Source organism: Microcaecilia unicolor, chromosome 2, assembly GCF_901765095.1.
Source record: "Microcaecilia unicolor chromosome 2, aMicUni1.1, whole genome shotgun sequence".
NCBI lineage: Eukaryota > Metazoa > Chordata > Amphibia > Gymnophiona > Siphonopidae > Microcaecilia > Microcaecilia unicolor.
In genome coordinates, this window is record NC_044032.1 from 33,451,391 (window position 1) to 33,473,079 (window position 21,689).

Consider the following 21,689-nt stretch of genomic DNA (forward strand, 5'->3'; position numbering starts at 1 on the left):
TGGGCGGCATAGAGAGAGGCATAAAAGGCAGAAGAAAGGAGGTGTTAATGTCCTTGTACTAGTTGTTAGTCAGGCCCCACTTGGAGCATACTACTACTACTACTACTACTTAACATTTCTAGAGCGCTACTAGGGTTACGCAGTGCTGTACAGTTTAACAAAAAAGGACGGTCCCTGCTCCAAGAAGCTTACAATCTAATGGGCGAAATGTCAAGTTGGGGCAGTCTAGATTTCCTGAATAGAGGTATGGTGGTTAGATGCCGAAGGCGACATTGAAGAGGTGGGCTTTGAGCAAGGCTTTGAAGATGGGCAGTGAGGGGGCCTGGCGTATGGGCTCAGGGAGATTATTCCAAGCATGGGGTGAGGCGAGGCAGAAAGGGCGGAGCCTGGAGTTGGCGGTGGTGGAGAAGGGTACTGAAAGGAGGGATTTGTCTTGAGAGCGGAGGCTACGGGTGGGAACGTAAGGGGAGATGAGGGTAGAGAAGTAGGGAGGGGCTGCAGATCGAGTGCATTTGTAGGTTAATAGGAGAAGCTTAAACTGTATGTGGTACCTGATCGGAAGCCAGTGAAGTGACTTGAGGAGAGGGGTTATATGAGTATATCGAAAGGGAACTCTTACCACCTCATTGGCCTGACTGGATGAACCGTACAGGTCTCTATCTGCCTTTATTTATTACCTTACTGTGTTACTATAAATGAAAAGTCAGGACCTACTCCCATAAATACAAGCCCTTCTTTAACTAACACCAACTGTGAAAGAGATGCAAACTTTTTCTCTCTGCCTCTCTCCGGATCTCTTCCCCAGAGGGATCTCCTGCTGGTCAGATACAAAAGCCTTAATAGAGGCCCTTTGGCTACATCTCTACCTCTAATGAACAGTTATTCAGCAAAACAAACAGACACAAAATCGATACAAAGCAAGTTAACCCTGGTCAGAAACAATGTGATTTTATATTACATAAAAGGAGTGTTTGTTGAGAAGAGCACATTAGGGATAGCTTCAAATTGGGCCAAGAGGTGGCACGTTGCCTACTGGTTAAACTGGAAGTTAGGTTTCCTTTTGTTTTCATCCTGTTACAGCCATAAAATTTCCGTGTGACCTAGGAAAATACATTTTATTTCCATTTCTTTAACCTGTCCAAATGGAACCTTTGAAAGACCGATTTGCATTTGTCTCGTAAACAAAGCTTAATCTGTCAAGTTTCGGGGTTGAAGTCCTCATTTTGAAACAGAAAATGTTCCTTGAAGCCCAGAATACAGGGCTCCAGGCTGAGGTATTTGTAAGGCAGAATTAATCCTTTGGTGAGCACTAGGTAAACACATGAGTTATGCTGTAATTGACCACCCCAATAGAAATACGTATTGAACTCCCACACATCTCAAGGTGGGAATGTCATAAATGTGCCTCCCCCCTGAAAATGTCCATACTTAAGGGTTGGGAGGAAGGATTTTCAGGGTGGTCAGTATGTGTGTGTGTCTGCCGTAGCTGTTTTGTGATGGGTCAGTGTTTTCAGGGGCCTCAGGCAGCACTCTTCAGGAGTGGCATCTCCCCCTTCGCTGCATTAACCTGTTTTGTTACGTTGCAAACCCGGCAGCAATTCCCATACGCTGCCCTGCTGCTGGCACCCGCTTCTCCCCTTTACTGCGACCGCCTCTCTGATGCAACTTCCTGTTTCATCAGAGGCTCAGGCAGCCATGGTAAAAGGAAGAGGCAGGTGCCGGTGGCAGGGCAGCGTATTGGAATCACTGCCGTTGCCAGGTTTGGAACATGACGAAACAGGTAAATGCTGTGAATGGACTGGAGGTAAGAAGGGGGGCAGCATCTCTGAAGGGAAGAGGAAGCATCTTGGCATGGGGTGGGGAGTAGCATCTCGGCCTGGGGGGGGGGGGGGGGTAGCATCTTAGCTCCATCTCATGCAGCAACTTGCCTTGGGCCAGCCCTGTGTGTGTGTGTGTGTGTGTGTGTGTATGTGTATCCATGTGTGTCTGTGCTGTACTTGTTCTGTAGTAGCATACTGTGTTTGAGGGAAGCTTATACTAATGCTTCCTGTGCTACACCTTTGTTGTGTAAAAAGGATGGTTTTTCATTGAAAACTGTACAAACAGAAGAGTAAAAGCCAGAAAGCCAGGAATGAAGCAGCCTGTCCTGCTGACCTTGCACTTTCTTGCATCCCTACTTTTCTTCATATCTCTGTGTCTTACTAAGTACTTTCTGCTAAATTTAAGGATAGGGCAAGAAAACAGAAAAAGTGCATCAGTCAGCTTTCCTGCCCAGTTGTGAAATGACTCTTCCCTTCTTCACGGCATTTGTTCTCTGCCACTTTGTGAAGGAAAACAAATCCAATGAAAAAAAAAACTGCAAAAGTCAAAATGTACACGGCAAACGTCGGATGTCTTGGCCTCCTCCTTAAATACAGCCTTTGCAGCAGAACTCCTGCTGTCTGGCACACTTTTGGTGTAAGTATTCCCCTGAACAATATTCCCTACGGAGTAGCAGGAAACCAATACCTTGGGCACCTGGAGTACTCTTTCAAAATTGTGCAAAGAAATTGAGCTGACAGCGCTTTGCATGTTTCTTGCTCTGATTTCCCCCAATTCTTTAGTTCAGTCTTTTAAGCCTGCTACCTCAGTGTTCTGGGATCCATGCCCAACTTTTGAGCGCAAGGATTCGTGCCATCTGAAACCATGTGTGTAAGTTAAGAATGGATCCACACTATTCTATAACACTGCCCACATTTTAAGGGACTGCCCCTGACCCACCCATGCCCCTCCCATGGCCATATCTTCTTTGCAGGTCTGCATGGAAACACTTGGGCGCTAACCTATAAATGAGCGTGTAATTGCATTTTCACGCAGATCTGCCATTTCTGCCCTTGCATCCATTATAACATTTTCCGTGCCAAAACGTCAGCATGGAAGGAGCAGCAAATGTTCAGCACCATATATAGAATTCCCTTCTAAATGCTTTTAGGCATGACCTGATTTTATAAGAAGAATTTTATGTCTATAAATCATTCATTTGACAGGTGAAAAATATTAATAAAATTACCTCCATTCCCCTAATTCTAGAAAGTTGTACACCCAACTTTCCAACTGGCACACAAATGCGCATGCACAAGTTGTAGAGTAAGGTCAGTTGCATGCATAGCAAATTTCATAATTATCTGATAATTGGTGTTAACAACCAGTACTACACTATAATTGTCCTTAAGTAGTTCTAATTGGCACTGAACAGCAATTATGTGTATAACTGCCATTAGTATTCCATAAGCTGAATGATCAATTCCACAGTGTGGACAATCAAGGGACTAGTGTGGACACATGACACTTCCAAAAAAAGCACAAGGGAGTCGTAGAATGTCATACACAAAATTTATTCATCAACAACTAATCGATGAAAAAAACCTTGTGTATGACATTCTGTGACTCCCTCATGCTTTTTTGGAAGCATCGTGTGCAGAGGCATAGCCAGACCTCAATTTGGGTGGAGGCATAGGCTCAAAGTGGTGGTGGTGGTGGGGGGAGGGAATTTTGCCCCACCTCCTCGCCACTCTTGACCCCCGCTGTAACCCCACATATCTGGGATGGCGGGGTTTGCCAGCGGAAGCTTTCCTGCAGTGATATTCGCAGCTGCGCTGTCTGCTATGCTTTCCTGCCCTGGCGCTCATGGTTGTTTTTAGTGAAATTGAGCATGCATGACGCTTACAGATGCTCAACTTTACTAAAAATGAGCATGTGCGTGAGGAGGGAGAAAGCAGGCGCTAATATTGCCACAGAAAAGTTTCTGCTGGCAGGGCTTGGTAACCCCTGCCAGCCAAACCAGCAGACCTTGGGGGGCCCCAGCTCCAAAAGCCCTCCCATGGCTATGCCATTGGTCGTGTTTCTATACTACTTATAGAGTTTCTTGTTCCTCCACCTTGGTGGTTGATCTTCACCACTCCAGAGTGTGCTACTTTGGGGTAATGTTGACCTGGGAGAGGCATGGGAAGGTCAGGAGTGTGTCAGGCAGTTGCATGCATTGTTATAGAATGCTAGCATTTGCTTGCTTAAGGGACGGATTCTATATAAGGCGTGGTGACTAGCATGTGTTCAATTGTGCACGCCGCCAATTTATGCATGCTACTCAACTGAGTAATGAGCCAATCAGTGTTGATCATTTGCCAATAACAACCAATTATCATCACTAACTGACAATAGTTTGAATTTGTGCGTGCTTCTTTTTAGGCATATTCTAAAAATAGGTGCGTAGAGGAAAAGGGGGTGTGGCCATGAGAGAAGTGTGGCTGTGTCAGGGGCATTGTTATAGAATTCAGGGGAACATGCCTACATCTAATCACCAGTATTTACACCAGAGTTTCAGTGGCATAAATGGCCACGCCTGATTGTAGGCACATTCCCTGGTCCTATGTGGTATTCTATACACCGCGTCTAACTTTAGGCACATTATATAGAATAGAGATATGTGCATTAATCGGATGCATCTAGGTTTTAGACACCATTTACAGAATCTGGCACTAACTGTCTACATTTAGATGTGAGCGTTTACATCAGACATTCAACTAGCAAAAATGTTGCCACCTAAAGTTAGGTGCGTAAATATGAACTTATACTAGTTTTCTTTAATGGCAGTATCACTCGCAACTGCCATTATAGAATCCACACTCAGGGCCAGATTCCATATAAGGCACCAGAAAAATCCATGTGGAATAAATTTATACCTAAGCAGTGCTTTGTTTTGTAGGAAAGGTACTCATTATGGGTGGGGTCACCATCTATGGCTCCACCCCCTACAGTAGCCACACCCCTTATGTGAGCCGTGGCTCATATAAGCAGTATCATTAAAAATACTATACCAGTATAGGAGCAAAAAATAGTTTGTGATTTTTTTTCATTATAAATAATTTCTATAAGCTGTTATAGCTCTAGTATACCCAGTGCAAAATAAGACAGCAGATGTAAATTCTCAAAATGGACATCTTCCAAACACTAAAATGAAAATAAAATGACTTTTTCTACCTTTGTTGTCTGGTGACTGTTTTTCTGAACATGTTGGTCCCAGTCTCTGATTCTGAGGCTCTTTATCTGATCCCTTAATTCCATTTCCAGGGCTTCCTTTCCATTTATTTCTTTACTTTCCGCCTTCATTTCTTGCCCTACATCCATAGGTAAAAGCTGGGTCCTCTGTGGACTTGACTGGAGGAGGTATAGAGTGGATCCAGCTTTTGCCTATCATCCATGTGCAGATTTTCTCCTCTTTTCCCTTTCCCTCACCTTGTCAGTATGCATCTCCTTCCTCTCTCCATCACGTCCAGCATTTTTCCTCTCCCCCTCCATCCATGTTCATCTCACTTCTTCTCTCTTCCCTCCCCTCCATCCATGTCCAGCATTTCAACTCTCTCTCCTCCCCTCCATCCATGTCCAAAATTTCTCCTCTCTTCCCTAAATCCATGTGTCTCTCTTCCTCTGTCTTCCCTCCCCTTCATTCATGTCCAGCATTTCTCCTCTCCCCCTCCACTCCATCCATGCGCATCTATGTCCTCTGTCTTTCCTCCCCTCCATCCATGTTCAGTATTTCTCCTCTCTCCCTTCCTCTCCAACCGTGTGCATCTCTTTCCATCCCTCCAACATTTCTCCTCCCTTCCCTGCCCTCCACTCCATCCATGTTCAGCATTTCTCCTCTCTCCCCTCCATCCATCGATGTCCAGAAACTCTGCTACTTCCCCTGCCCTCTCTTCCCATCCATGTCCAGATTCTCCCATCTGTGTCCAGCAATTCTCCTCTGCCCTATGCACATAAATTCGAATTATTTGCAATTAGTGCGTATTAATGCTTGTAAAGTGCTGTAAACAACGCTGATTGGATCTCATTGACCTACCAACCAGAAACACATCCAGATCCACACGAACATACCTTAATCTCCATTACCCAATCTGCAAAGGGCTTAAATACAAATCTACCTGTGCATCCAGCTTTTCATACTTCAGCACACAATTGTGGAATGCACTACCAAATGCCGTGAAAACAATGTATTACCACTTAAATTTCCGGAAATCACTAAAAAAACCAACCTGTTCAAAAAGGCCTACCCTACTGACCCAACCTAATTGCCTGGACTCTGGAACACAACGAACCCAAAGCCTGGACTCTGCAACACAACGAACCCAAAGCACGAAACAGACATAACATAACTCTTCCGCTCAAAGATGCCATAACTGTGTTTGTTCCAATCCAATCTACACTACCCAACATTACTTTGTATTTGTTTTTCTCACCGGATTTGTCTTTCTTACCAGACACTACTTTGTATTTGTTTTCTTACCGGAATCGGCAATCGCCTTTCTGATAATATGTAAGCCACATTGAGCCTGCAAATAGGTGGGAAAATGTGGGATACAAATGTAACAAATAAAACAGGCCCCCTTTTGCCGCAGCTTAGTAAAAGGACCCCTTTACAAGGTAAAAGTCATAGGCAAGAGTGCCAGGGGATTCCTGTGGAGCAGAAATAAGGGATGAATGGCTCAACCGGTCCAATGCGAAGCTTAAAATCTGGTTCTATTATGTGTCCTTCTGCCATACATACTGAACATAGAGGAATCAAGGATCAAGTCTTGGCATTAACGGGGTATATCACGAGGAAAGCTTGATTTAATGCAGCTTATTCTGTAAATGGGTGTTCTTTTTTTTTTTTTTAATTGATTTGTATTTTAATTCCTGCAAGCTGACCTCTAAGTAAATAGATCTGCATGCTACCTATGTGACTTCAATAGCACACCATAAACTTCAGTGGATTTGTGCAATACTTAAACAAATTTATTGCCGCATTACAGCAAACGCATAGATCATAAAATAAGCCTATTTATCCTTTTTATCATAGAGCTCATAACATCTCAGAAATTTTTAAGTTGCAGTGGAAGACACTGCGAAAGGAGCATTTTTCATTTGCTTACACACTCTCTCGCACATACAAAAACACGTACCATGTAACAAAAAAAGTGCCTCAAATAGAATCTCTGATGAAATAGGAAGGAAGATGATAGACACAACTCACTGTAGGCTCTAACATGCAGGAGTGGTTATGCAGTATCAGCAAACTAAAGTCCCCCCCCCCCCCCCCCCCCCCATAACCATTACATATTCCAGTTCCTGTGTTCTGAAACAATTACATATAATGATATTTTCTCAGCATATTTTGTCTGGAGCTGTCCATGGTCCTGAACCTACAGGGTAAATCAAAAATACCAAATGGTACACTGTAACCTTTCATAAGAGGGTTACTGTATATGTATTATTCATATTAATACATTAGGTATTCAAATACTTCAAATATAGGAACAGAGATTTTGAAGGACATCTCTTTCAGTGATAAGGAAGCCACAGAACAGCATTTAAAAAAAAAATAGAGCTCTCAACAGAATTTTTGTCCCCACCAAGGATGATGATGGTATCGGCTAAAGTTTACTATTTTAGAGAAAATAAAATGTCAGTGTGATCAACAGCAAGAGCTCTAAGCAGGGGCATAGCTAGGTGGGGCCTCGGGGACATGGGCCCCCGCAGATTTACTACTACTACTACTACTACTATTTAGCATTTCTATAGCGCTACAAGGCGTATGCAGCGCTGCACAAACATAGAAGAAAGACAGTCCCTGCTCAAAGAGCTTACAATCTAATAGATTTAGCCCTGCCCCCCTACTTTCACCCCCCCTGCCACCACCCCTCCCCTGCCACATTCGACCCCCCTCCTGCCGCCGCCAACCCTCCACTGCCACCACTGTCAGGTACCTTTGCTGGCAGGGGTCCCCAACCCCCGCCAGCCGGTCCTCTTCAGCACCGGTCTCCGGCGCGTTGCTGATCTGGATTCTGTTTCTGTGAGTCCTGACGTCTTGGAACATGCAGGACGTCAGGACTCACCAAAAGAGAATCCAGATCAGCGAATGCACCAGACTCGGAGACCGGCACTGAAGGGGACTTCGGCTGGTGGGGGTTGGGGACCGCCGCCAGCAAAGGTACCTGGCGGTGGCAGGGGAGGGTTGACGGCGGTGGGAAGGGGGTGAAAAGGGATGGTGGAGGGGCATCAGCTCCGGGGGGAGGGCTCAAAAGTGTCTGGGGTTGGTGGCGCTAGGGGGGTGCTAAAATGTGCTCCCTTACCTTGGGCTCTGGACCCCCCTCCCACCGAAGTCTGGCTACGCCCATGGCTCTAAGGCTGCCAAACTAATAATGTTTTGTGAGAACTCCTGCTAGAAAAAGGAGGTCAGAGTGTAAGACTGAAAGAAGTTAGAATCGGCGGTGATAGATGCGAGGACCTGTCTCTTTGTGGGCAAAAACAGTACAGCAGTGAAGGGGAAATTCTACAATCTAGGCCCCTTGTGTGACTAAAGGGGAGAATTCAGTAAATGGCTTCTAGAATTAGGTGCTGGGATGATCCACGCTAAGCAAATACTCTGCAAAGGATGCTCTGCACTGAACAACCTTTACATCATTCTAGCTCAGCACAATCCCACATCTAACTTTGGGTGCAAGCATTTACATCTGCCAAAATTTGCCTATGCTTATACGTTCAAAGCCCTGATTGCTTCGTTGTGAAAAAGCCTTTGCTGGTAAATACTTGCATATATTCCAAATACATATACTGTATGTGTTTTACAAAGGGTTCCAACATCAGCAGAGCCTTAACAAAAAGCGTGAGGAATTATTAATGTCTTGTCATGGAACTCTGAATTCATACCTAGATGTCCCATGTAGAACAGACCTTCACTTAATTTTAACCGCATTAATCGCTCTAGCTGCTCTTTACAACTCTGACTTCATCCTCCCATTCACTCAGTTAATGCACACATCCCCTTTGCTGAGACATCTAACACTGACTGGGATGATGTAGTGGCCATAAAATGAAAAGTCGCCAGTTTAGCCCTAAAATGGCCTTGTGATACAAAACTATGAAAGGTTAGATTAGACTTAGCAGAACCGCCTGGGTGATAATTACTGTTATCTGCTGATCCATAAACTCTTCACACAAAATGCAACAGTAAAGCAAAAAAAAAAACCTGACACTTTAATAGCAAGGTGTTCGGTAGCAGAGGGGCATTCTCCTTCCTCCTTCCACACATTCCCTGGCTAAAAATGCTTCATTTCCTACTGAAGTGCCCTGGCCCTGACAGGCTGTGCTGACAACCAGCCTTCCTAGCAAGAGAAGTGAGAAACAGGAGGTCCAGGATTTGCAAGTCCTGAAGAGCCAGAGATGAACTCAAAGGAAATGCTGAGCATGTTTTTGCAGTTTGTAAAAGATTGCCTCTGCTCTTTTCTTTAAAGAAGTTCTAGTAACTTGTCAAAAAAAGGCAACTGGATCTGGAAAATCCAGTCTGCTTCTTTAACTGCCAAATCTTTGACTGCTTCAATTTGAAGCTACAGGTCAGGCCAAAAAAAAAAGAGGCATTTCCTCATTGTCAGGGTCTGAAACATTCTTTCTAGGCAGTATGTTAGGTTATGGGGCAATTCCATAAATGGGTGACTCCAATTGGGTGACCGGAGATCACATGATAGGAGTCTATTCTATATGGACCTTTCATCACCTGCCAGTTCATCATAGAAGCACTGAGGGGTTCTTTTACAATGGCATGCTGAAAAATGGCTTGCGGTAGCCTAGGCGTGGGTTTTGGGTGCACGTCGATCCATTTTTAGCGCGCCTGTAAAAAAAGGCCTTTTTTATTATTGCTGAAAATGGACGTGTGGCAAAATGAAAATTGTTGAGACCTTACCACCAGCCATTAACCTAATGGTAAAGACTCACGTGGTAACCGGGTAGTAATGACCTATGCGTGCCAAATGCCACTTGGCACGCGTCCGTTATGCGTGCCCGAAAATAAAAAATATTTTTTAGACACGCGTATCGAACGCGCGCCAAAAATGAAATTACTGCAAGATCCACGCGGTACTCAGGCGGTAGCCCCATTTTGGCGCACGTTGGGCGTGCATAGATGCTTACGTGGCTTAGTAAAAGGGTCCCTTAATCGCTGAGCCAGTTTATCATGTGACACTTCATTACCTTGGACATTTTATCACGTATTCAAATTAAATGTATTTATATTCTTCTGCATCCAGCAAGGCTCACATTTAGCCTCCTGAAAAGCGAGGCTGACATTTAGGCACAGAAAAATAGTGTTTTTTAATCACCTTCATCTGCTACTTTATCATGTGGCAGCTCACCACTGTAGACATTTTATCATGTAACACTTCATCATGTATTCAAGCTAACTGCATTCACATTATATTTACAGAAAACTTGCAGCAAATGGGAGGAGAGGTCATGGCACCTGTTCTTTTGTACCTAAACATATTGAAGCCACACACCCTTGATTCTCTTTCCTGTTTTATCTACATACGTCTCCAAGATGCTACCTCACTTCCTCCTTTCACGCCATTCCCATCCTCCCCAACCCAACTGTGATATGTGCTATATAATGACCTGCTGGTGATGGACTGTTGTGGTTTTGACCTTTGTGTGCAAGTTTTCTATGCTTATTCATTGTGCATACCATTTTACATGTAAATATATGTGCTCTATTTACTGTACAAGGTTTTAGTGCATAACTTTGAGTACCTTTAGGCAGCTTCCTGTGAGTGATGAAGTTTTGGGTGATGAAATATGAGCCTCTTGAAAATGTATGTATAAAATATTTTAGCGAAGCTTCTATTTAGGCATAAAAGAACAGGCATATATGTTTTGCTGGCATGCCCCCCCCCCCCCCCCATTTGCTGCAAGTTTTCCACGCATATAATTTGAGTGAATCTAGCTTGAATAAGTGATGGTGTCATGTAATTGTAACCCAGGTCTCACCAACTGGCTCACTTTCATCCAACCTGGGCCACAAAAGAAATCTTCACAACTCACTCTGCACACATGAGCTTGGGCGCAGGCTGGGGCTGTATAAAAATCCTCAGACAGTCTGGGAGTAGATTCTTTTCTGTCTATCTCTCTCTCGAAATACTCACTACACCGATGAGTAAAGGACAGGAGTTGGTGTAAATATGCACAGCTCTGAACTACCTTGAGAGGGAAAGAAGAGGGAAAGGGAAATGGGACTTGATATACCGCCTTTCTGAGGTTTTTGCAACTACATTCAAAGCAGTTTACATATATTCAGATAATTATTTTTTACCAGGGGCAATGGAGGGTTAAGTGACTTTCCCAGAGTCAAAAGGAGCTGCAGTGGGAAACGAACTCAGTTCCCCAGGATCAAAGTCTACTGCACTAACCACTAGGCTACTCCTAAGATTATCATGAATGGTCTTGAAAGGAACTGTGTACATAAAGAGTTTCTGAAGAATTTAGCTATCTCTTTCTGAAGTTCCAGTAAAGTTATCTTGCATTGAAAAAAACTCCTTCTGGAATGCAGAGTGATTTTTGGAGAGAGATTGAGATCATTTGTTTTCGGACTGAGAGTAAAATTATACTTCAGAGTTCCTCACAAACTCCCAACACCCCATATATCTATTCTGGACCATTGACCCACTTCTAAGATCGACTGCAGGGAAATTGAGACTTGAGTGTGGAGTGTGTGTGTGTTCCCCTGTGACACCGTAACCAGAGAAAGAGAAGATAAATGGTGTTTTTCTTGTGACCCGAGCCTGGATTGTTGCGGACCTGAGCTAGTAAGGGGTGAGACCCGGGTTACATTAGTAATCCCCATTATAATGGAAAATTACATAATATAATGTCCACAGTGATGAAGTTTCATGTAATGAACTGGCTTGGTGGTGAAGGGTCTTAGTGATGACCTTCAGTAGACTGTCCTGTTGAAAACGGTTCAACAACTCATAATCATCTCAGCTTCAGGAATCTACCTCAGTCCAGCCTATCTCGGATAGCCTACTCCTTGGGTTCATCATAACAGTCCTTCCTAATAACATCTTCATGGACCATTTTAGACCCTCTTGCCCTTTCCCTCTTTTCTACTTCCCTTGTTCCTTCTATCCTATCTCATTGATTGTAAATGTTTAACAACTGATCTGGCGACAGCCTTTCATTACATTGTAAGCCACTTTGAGCCTGCACACCTGCGGGAAAAAGTGGGATATAAGTGGACTAAAATAAATAAATAAATAAATAATGAAGTGTCTCAGTGATGAAATGTCAGGTGATGAAGTGCCACCAAACCCTACAATGGAACCTAGGTGATATATTTGATCCTTTGTCCCTGTAATTTGAAATACATTGGCCAGACTAAACGGATGTTGAAGACATGTTGGATTGAGCATAAGCACTGCATCTCTACTGGTAAGGTAGAAGCTCCTGTAGTAAAACATTGTCAAGAATTTCAACACACATTTGATCAACTGTAATGTTTTGTGATTGATTTGATTCCAGGTAATGTTTGGAGAGGTGATATCTCTCACCTGTTACATTTAAGGAAGCAACGATGGATTTCCCAATGATGTACTGTAGCTCCTTTGGGGCTTAATGGGCCATTAGAATGGGAAGCTTTCTATTGATTGGCTGTTATTGGATGATGCCATCACGTTTGGTACATTTTTGTGAGCTTTTCTAACCCACTATCACCATTTTGTGATCTTGTTGTGAAAATGCTTGATTTTTCCTCCTGAAGAAGAATACAAAGCAGGGGGGGGTTCCGGTCCCTGTCGAGGATTGATTTCCAGTGTGCTGGGATGCCGTGCTGAATTATGACTGCATAATGAACCGCTGTGGTGATTTGGGCGTTTTTCAGTGGTCTTATAGCTTTTATTATCAGTGTACTGTGCACATGGATTTTGTGTTGTTTGCATTTTTATATGTAGATAGTACCTTTTGGTATGTTAGTTCACCTGTATTAATATTTGGTTGGTTGGTTGTTTTTTTGGGAACAACGTTTTTTCTCTCTTGTTGTATAGAGTTGTTTCTCTGTTCTTTTTTTCTAATAAATGCCAACTGGAACCTGTGATAGTAGACCATTTCAGGATGATTACTGTTCAGTGTCTCCTGGGGCAGTTGAGGTCTCATTTATTTAATGTTGTTATTCTTTTATAGGGTACTAACATCCATTGGTACTTTATAGCAAATATAGACTTTTCGATATTTCAGGTAAAATCTTTGCTATTCTTTTGTGTTTTATACTCAAAAATGAGCACCAGAAAAGATCAGCAGCAACTCTAAAAGATACCAAAAATTGTGCATGCAAATTTGGGTGTGTGCACAATATGAGCACACAATTTAATTGAATAATGAGCCCATTAACAAGCAATTAGCAGCACTAAATGAAATCAGTTAATATGTACGTGCATAAATGTAGACACACGATCCACATCTAAATCTTATGCGTGCCCCAGGAAAGGAGGCATGGCAATGGGTGGGTCATGGGCATTCTGGGGTGGAGCATGGGCGTCGATTCCAGTTGTGTGTGCAATTATAGAATAAGAGAATTCCATACATAAATTTAGGTGGGGCATTTGCACCACGTTCATTTTTGGTGCAAATGGACATGCCTAAATGTACATACGACCCACTATTCTAGAAACTGCACCTAACTTTAGAATAACACTAAAGTGGGGGAATTTGGGGGCCAATTTTTAGACATGATTGATAGAATTCACCCCTAAGTGCATGCAACCTTTATAGAATAGTGTTTAGTGCCAATTCCTAAATCCAGCTTTGGACACTAGACTTACGCCTGCTGAAACCTGGTGTAAATCCTGAAGATCAAGTTGGGTGCAGAGACTGGGTAACTTTTTGGAATGCCCATATCCCACCTATACCCTGCTTATGGCCACACCCTCTTTTGGACTGTGTGCAATGGGATTTAAGCACCCAACACTATAGAACAGTGCACAGTCAGATCACACCAAGTCCCAAATGGTGCAAATTGGTTACTAGTATCCCTTTGTGGGTAGTTAACAGCTCATTAGCCAACTAAGTTGTGTATGTATCTCAAAGGCACATCCAAATTTGGGCATCTAAAACCAGGTGCTATATGTAGATTCCAGGGGACTCACATAAGTTAAGTTGCAGAATAGTGATTAGGTTCACTATGATTATTTATGCACATAAGTGTACACATTGCACATACATATATTAATGCTAGTATTCTAAACCTTTACCTACATTACGTACATGTAAATGTGAGCACCTAGGTTATATGTCTCTGGTCACCAGGATCCTGTTGGATCGAGCATCTCTTGAGGTCTGCAAACCAGTTAGGTTTCAGGATTTTCACCATGAATGGGCAGAACATAGATCTGTGTTTATTGCCTCCCTTGTATGCAAATCATTCACGCATATTTACTGTACATGTCCAGATAACCAGATCAAGTCATGGTGCTCCAGGATTGAACTCGGGAACCTCCTAAAAAAGAGCATTGGGTGGGGGGAAAGAATGACCTCATAATATTCACAAATCAATAGTATACCGATGAGCTCAGCCTCTATTATATGAACATTGTACTAAGTTTTAATATGTACAGTGATGTGAATATTTTATAGAATTGTTTTAATGTGTTCTGTGCTGGTACTGTATCATAGCAGTGTTATTACTGTGATTTAATTCACCTGTCTCTAAGTTAACAGCTGTAATAATTATGTATTGTGCTGATATTTGAGTGTTTTATTATGGTCATTCTGCCGTTATAATTGTGTCCATTTATAATTGCTCTACATAGCCTTGGGTGACTTTCTTGAAAAAAAAAAAACTGGTAAATGAATAAACTAGAAATGTGAACTAGGCAAGAGTTTTCATTTTGTTCCCCTAATTTTCAGATGTTTTATTGAATTGTTTCCCATATTCACTTTAATAAACATTTTCTAATGCACACTAGAACTTTTATGGTGTATTAAATTGATTGAGTTTGCACTAAAATATTTAAGGTGCAGTCATGAACTGAGGGTGTGCCAATGAATGCACATCCCCATATTGCTCCATGGTACGACCTCATCTTGAGTATTGCATTCAGTTCCGGTTGCAGTATCTCAAAAAAAATGTATAGCGGAATTAGAAAAGGTTCAAAGAAGAGTGACCAAAATTACAAAAGGGGATGGAACTCCTCTATTATAAGGAAAGGCTAAAGAGGTTAGGGCTCTTCAGCTTGGAAAAGAGACAGCTGAGGGGGAAATATGATTGAGGTCTATAAAATCCTGAGTGGCGTAGAACGGGTAAAAGTGAATCGATTTTTTACTCTTTCAAAAAGTGCAAAGACTAGGGGATCCTCAACAAACTTACATACTTTAAAAAAATAGGAGGGGATATATTTTTCACTCAACGAATAGTTGAGGGCTGGAACTCGTTGCCAGAAGATGTGGTTACAGCGGTTAGTATAGTTGGGCTTAAAAAAGTTTTGGACAAGTTCCTGGAGGAAAAGTCCATTGTCTGTTATTGAAATGGATATGGGGGCAGCCACTGCTTGCCTTGGGATTGGTAGCATGGAATGTTGCTACTAATTGGGTTTCTGCCAGGTACTTGTGACCTGCATTGGTCACTGTTGGAAGCAGGACCATTGGTCTGACCACAATATGGCTATTTTTATGTTCTTATGTTCTTGACCAGCTGATACCTGGTAATACTGAGCAGAGGAGTTTGTTCATACCTTTCATCTCTGGTACACCTGAATTCTTCACCTTCTGCCTTGCACATTTGGCCCTCCTCATCCCAGCCCCATCCTTTTTTAAAAAATAAATTTTACTTTTTAAGTTTTTTTTTTTACAAATACTATAACATTACTCTTGTGTTCAAAATTTAGAAAATAAGCATTAATATACAAGAAAAATCTCAGTTCTTCCTTAGACCACCATTATAGAGGGGAGTAGACAGAGAATTAAGGAGACAAAAAAAGGAATGATTCTTAAATCTGACATAGTTTCAAAATGGCTTAGCACTGGACATAATAATAATAATAATAATAATAATAATAATAATAATAATAATAATAATAAAAACCGTTCCTATTATTTATGTCTAAACAGAAAACACTCAAATGAATTTCTTCAAATCTAGAAAGGCCTTTAACTGTTCCAAATGTAACCACACATTTGCATAGATATGCAAATAAAAACATTGCACCTAATGTTCTTATCTCTTGCCTCATGGCCAGGAAAAACTTCCTTCTTTCCTGAGTACTTTTTGTCACATCAGAATAAATCCTTATCTTCTTTCCATGGAATAATTCAGATGAGTGATGAAAGTAAAGTTTCAGGATTGCATTAAAATCTTGCTCAAATACCAAAGAGATTAATAGTGTAGCTCTTTCAAAGGACTCTGATTCAGACTCTTCTGAAATCGATGATATATTATTCAAATCAAGCTGAGTCCCCAGACGGCGAACACCCTCCACATCTCCCAGGGCGGTTTTAGAAGAAACTGGTGAATAATATATTTTGCTTAGTGGCAGAGTAGCTCCTGGGGAATACTTTAGAACTTGTATTAGATAACTCTTAAACAAATCTAAGGGCAAAACCCCTGGAGATCTTGGGAAGTTTAGCAGCTGAAGATTGAACTTATGATTGTCGTTTGCTATTTTCTCAATCTTTCTGTGAATTGCAAGATTATTTTTAATAAAATTACTCTTAAATTCTTGATTAGAAACGTCTTGTTTAACCAGTTCTACTGCTTTAGTTAAGTCCTCCATTTTTCCCCCCAGAGCATTTACCTCCACAGAAGTCTTAGTAGTTAACATATCTAATTTCTGTAACATCTTCCAAATCAGTCTGAGTGTTACCTTTATGGAAGATTGTGAAACCACCACCAATCTGTCTCTGAGACCTCTTCATTCTGTGATCTATCTATCTATCTAGTATATATATGTTTGGTTCAGTGATAGTCTTAATAAGAGAAAGCTGAATATCTCCTGCTTATCTACATGCTGATCAAACTCTCCTTACAAGCAGGAGCTAAATGCTAAAAGCTGATGGGTGTTGAGTAAAGCGGAACCTTCTTACAAATGCATTTCTTGATACAGTCAACTGTCCCTAGGGACCCATTTAACTTTATGTTAAGAGAAATCCTGTTAAAGCGATGGAGTCCCCTGTCTCAAGTGAAAAATCACTCGGTAGAACCTGTTGTTTCACTGGAAACAAAACCGATTTGATATGCATTCCATCTATCTCACTATCAAATTACATATAAAAGAGAAATACATGCCATAATTACAGTAACCCTAGAAGCAACGCTGTTTATACTCCAGGGTGGTTTTATTTTTAATTACATACCAAACGAATTGGATGGGCTTATCTCAAGTTTCAGATCCTAGATTGGGGACATAATACATATCAATGGACATTATGGGGGCATTTTGTATAGTCTAGGCATTTGATATAAAAGGGCAACACTCCACTACAAGATATTTCAGAAAAAAGGTTTATCTAATTCAGAATTGAGAAGGAAGGAGATTTGCTCTAGTTGTTAGCACTGGGAATGTGCATGAAAAAAATATATACTTTGTTTATTTTTGGACAATTTCTGGAATGTGTTGCTAAATGTGAGATACTTTCACATATTTAGGGGCCCTTTTACTAAGCTGCACTAAAAAGTGACCTGTGGTAGCCCAAGCACAGGGCTTTCCTGTGTGCTGAGGACATTTTTTAGCGTTGCAATAAAATGGCTCCATTTTCCATTTTGTCTATTACTACTACTTATCACTTCTATAGCGCTACTAGACATACACAGCGCTGTACACTGGACATAAAGAGACAGCGTCTGCTCGAAAGAGCTTACAATCTAACTAGGACAGACAAACAGGACAAATAAGGGATAAGGGAATTACAAAGGTGAGAAAGATAAAAATTTGCCCATGACCATTACGGCATGAGCCCTTACCAACATCTATTTTCTAGGTGGTAAGGGTTCCCACACTAATCATGCTCTACATCTGTTTACACTTTCCAAAAATACTAGGACTAGGGGGCATGCGATGAAGCTACAATGTAGTAAATTTGAAACAAATTGGAGAAAATGTTTCTTCACTCAACGTGTAATTAAACTCTGGAATTCGTTGCCAGAGAATGTGGTATAAAGGCGGTTAGCTTAGCGGAGTTTTAAAAAAGGTTTGGACGGCTTCCTAAAGGAAAAGTCCATAGACCGTTATTAAATGGACTTGGGGAAAATCCCCTATTTCTGGGATAAGCGGTATAAAATGTTTTGTACATTTTTGGGATCTTGCCGGGTATTTGTGACCTGGATTGGCCACTGTTGGAAACAGGATGCTGGAATCGATGGACCGTTGGTCTTTCCCAGTATGGCAATACTTATGTGCTTATGTACGTGTAATTAAACTCTGGAATTCATTGCCAGAGAATGTAGTAAAAGCAGTTAGCTTAGTGGGATTTAAAACAAGGTTTGAATGGCTTCCTAAAGGAAAAGTCAATAAACCATTGTTAAAATGGACTTGGGAAAATCCACTGCTTATTTCTAGGATAAGCAGCATAAAATGTATTGCACTGTTTTGGGATCTTGCCAGGTACTTCTTTGTTAAACTGTACAGCGCTGCTTAACCCTAGTAGCGCTCTAGAAATGTTAAGTAGTAGTAGTAGTAGTAGTAGTACTTGTGACCTGGATTGGCTAATGTTGGAAACAGGATGCTGGTCTTGATTGACCTTTGATGGAGGCGTGGCCTACTGGTTAGGGTGGTGGACTTTGGTCCTGAGGAACTGAGTTCAATTCCCGGCACAGGCAGCTCGTTGTGACTCTGGGCAAGTCACTTAACCCTCCATTGCCTGCCGCATTGAGCCTGCCATGAGTGGGAAAGTGCAGGGTACAAATGTACCTAAAATAAAAAATTATGGCAATACTTATGTATTTATGTACTTATTCTTACCGATTAGCACTGGGTGTACCTATTTTCCGTCCCAGACCCACCCCAAGTGCTAAAAGATTTTTTTTTATTTTTCAGCACATGGGTAGCTACTACAATTAATCATTTCTATAGTACTACTAGACGTACGCAGTGCTCAAAACCTAAGTTTTTGTACCTGGGGCAAAGGTGGGTTAAGTGACTTGTCCAAGGTCAGAAGGAGCTGCAGTGAGACTTGAACCCAGGTAGTCAGGATTAAAGCCTACTACAGTAGCCATTAGGCCACTCCTCCACTCAGCACACACCAACCACCAAACTACTGCGGGACACCTGGTTCTGCCCCACGGTCCTGCCTTTTACCCTAAGGTAAGCATATGTTAATGCTTACTGAAGTATAGTAAAAGGACCCCCTTGGTTTAATAAAAATATTTTAACACAAATAAGAATTTTAGGGGTCCTTTTACTAAGCCACAGTAAAAAAGTGGCCTTTGGTAGATTGGGTGCGTGTTTTGGCATGTGCTGGACAATTTTTTACCACTGCTGGGAAAGAAAGGCTTTTTTTCAATGGGGGCACTAAATGGCTATGCTCCGAGAGAAATTGCATTGGCTTCCTGTCAAGGGTCGCATCACATTTAAAACCTGCTCCCTAGTACACAAAACTCTCTATGGTGAAGTCCCTGACTACATGATTGACCTAATCAGCCTGCCACCGAGGAATGCATTAAGACTATCCAGTTCATACCTTAACCTTCATTATCCAACCTGCAACGGGCTTAGTATAAATCCACATATGCTTCATCCTTCTCCTTCATCAGCTCACAATTATGGAATTCCTTGCCAAAAGCTATAAAAACCATTCACAACCATCTAAATTTCAGAAAATCTCTAAAGACTTTGTTATTTGGAAAAGCTTACCCCAAGGACTCAACACGTGTCTCCACTACTTGATTCATAACAATATAATGACAATTTTGGACACATCCACCCGTTCCTTCTCTCCCCTGATTTCCCTGTTCCTTTCATTTCTTCCCCGCCTTTATTTCTTATGTAGGTTACATGCTGTATTAGCTTAATTTACTGTATTGGTGTCCGCCTTTGCAGTGTGATGTAAGCCACATTGGGCCTGACACAGTTGGGAAAATGTGGGGTATAAATGAGATAATAAATAAATAAAGTAAAGGTAGCATGCGGCTATTTACTGCCTGAATTCTTACCGCCACCCATTGACTTAGCGGTAATGGTTCATGTGCTACATGTGTGGTACTCATGCAGCACTCTCCAATGTGACCACGCTGCTGATTACTGCTGGGGAAGCCCCTGCGGTAGAAAATCAAACATATAAAAGGCAAGTGACCGACTCACCTGCAAATGCGCAGTAGAGTCGGAACGCTGAGAGTGTAGAAGTCCAAGCCCCGCCTCCACCAGCAGTGCAGCCCAATAGGGAGGAGGGCTTAGACATGGGCCTGGAAATTGGAGGAGGAGGGAGCAGAGAGGGAAGGAGGGGGCGGAACTGAAGGAAATAGACGCAGCGATGGAGAACTGATGACATGACGATGGCGGAAAGAGGGGGGGGTGACGCCGGGGGGGGGGGTCAAAGGTGGTGGCGGCGGTGGGGACGACAGGGCACAGGAGGTCACAATCGCGGTGGACGGGAGCCGAGGATGGAGGGTAGGGGAGAGAACAGTTGATGGACACGGGTGGATGGAGCGGATGCGAGGGGGGCGACGAGGGTTGCTGGACATGGGGGGAGGGCAGGGGAGAAAGCAGGGTTGGTGGACGGGGGGAGGCCATAGGAAAACAAAAAACTAGCCTGTTACGGGCTTAACGGCTAGTAGAAATATATTTTATACCATGGGAAACAACGTGCGCCAACTCTGACATTACTACCGAGTGGGCGCACTAACCAGGCTGTAGTGTTGATTTGACACGCGCTATGCACGTGATTAGCCCTACTAATGCTTTTTTAAAAGGGCCCCTTAATGCATGTAAATTGATTGTATGCATGCTAACTCCAAGTTTAAGATGCATTAAAACAATTTTGTGCTCAACCAAATTTTAAGGCATGCTAATGAACTGAATGTGCATTATTAAATGCACATGCCTATTGGAGACATTAGCCTACAAGTTTTAAAAGGCAGCAGGTTTCCATACAAGATAAAATCTAAAGCTAATCAATGTTGGCAGCTAAGGACAACTTGCCGAAGAGAATGCAAGTTGCCATGCTCCGCTCTACTTCTGAATATGACTTTGTGCAAATGATCCCTCTCTGCCTCAGTTTATCTAACTTTTGTTGCATAATAATAACATTTAGATCCTACTAGTCAAATGATTTACGCTCCTGACTGTGGGGCCCTTTTGCTAAAGGGGCCTGTTTTTTTTTTTTTTAAACGTGGAATTAGAAAAGGAACAGATAAAGGTGATGGGACGACTTCCCTATGAGGAAAGGCTGAAGCGGCTAGGGCTCTTCAGCTTGGAGAAAAGACTGCTGAGGGGAGATATGATAGAGGTCTATAAAATAATGAGTGGAGTAGAACGGGTAGATGTGAATTGCTTGTTTTTTCAAAAATACTAGGACTAGGGGGCATGCGATGAAGCTACAAAGTAGTACATTTAAAACGAATTGGAGAAAATTGTTAACCAATCAGGTTATAAGCGTTGTTATGGAATGCGCTTCGATTTCCACGTAGAAATTGAAGGTGTGATAATCCTGGGGTTTAAGCCTAACTTTGGGTGCCAGTATTTACACCTGTCAAAGGCTGGTGTAAATGCACACACTCAACCAATGACAGTCAGATGCGGAAATGCACTTCACCTACACCTAGTTATGCCCCAACCCACTCATACCCCTTCCACGGCCCCTTTGGATTTGCACACTATGAAAGTTAGGTGCACATGTTATAGAATAGGGCATAGGGCAGATCCGCA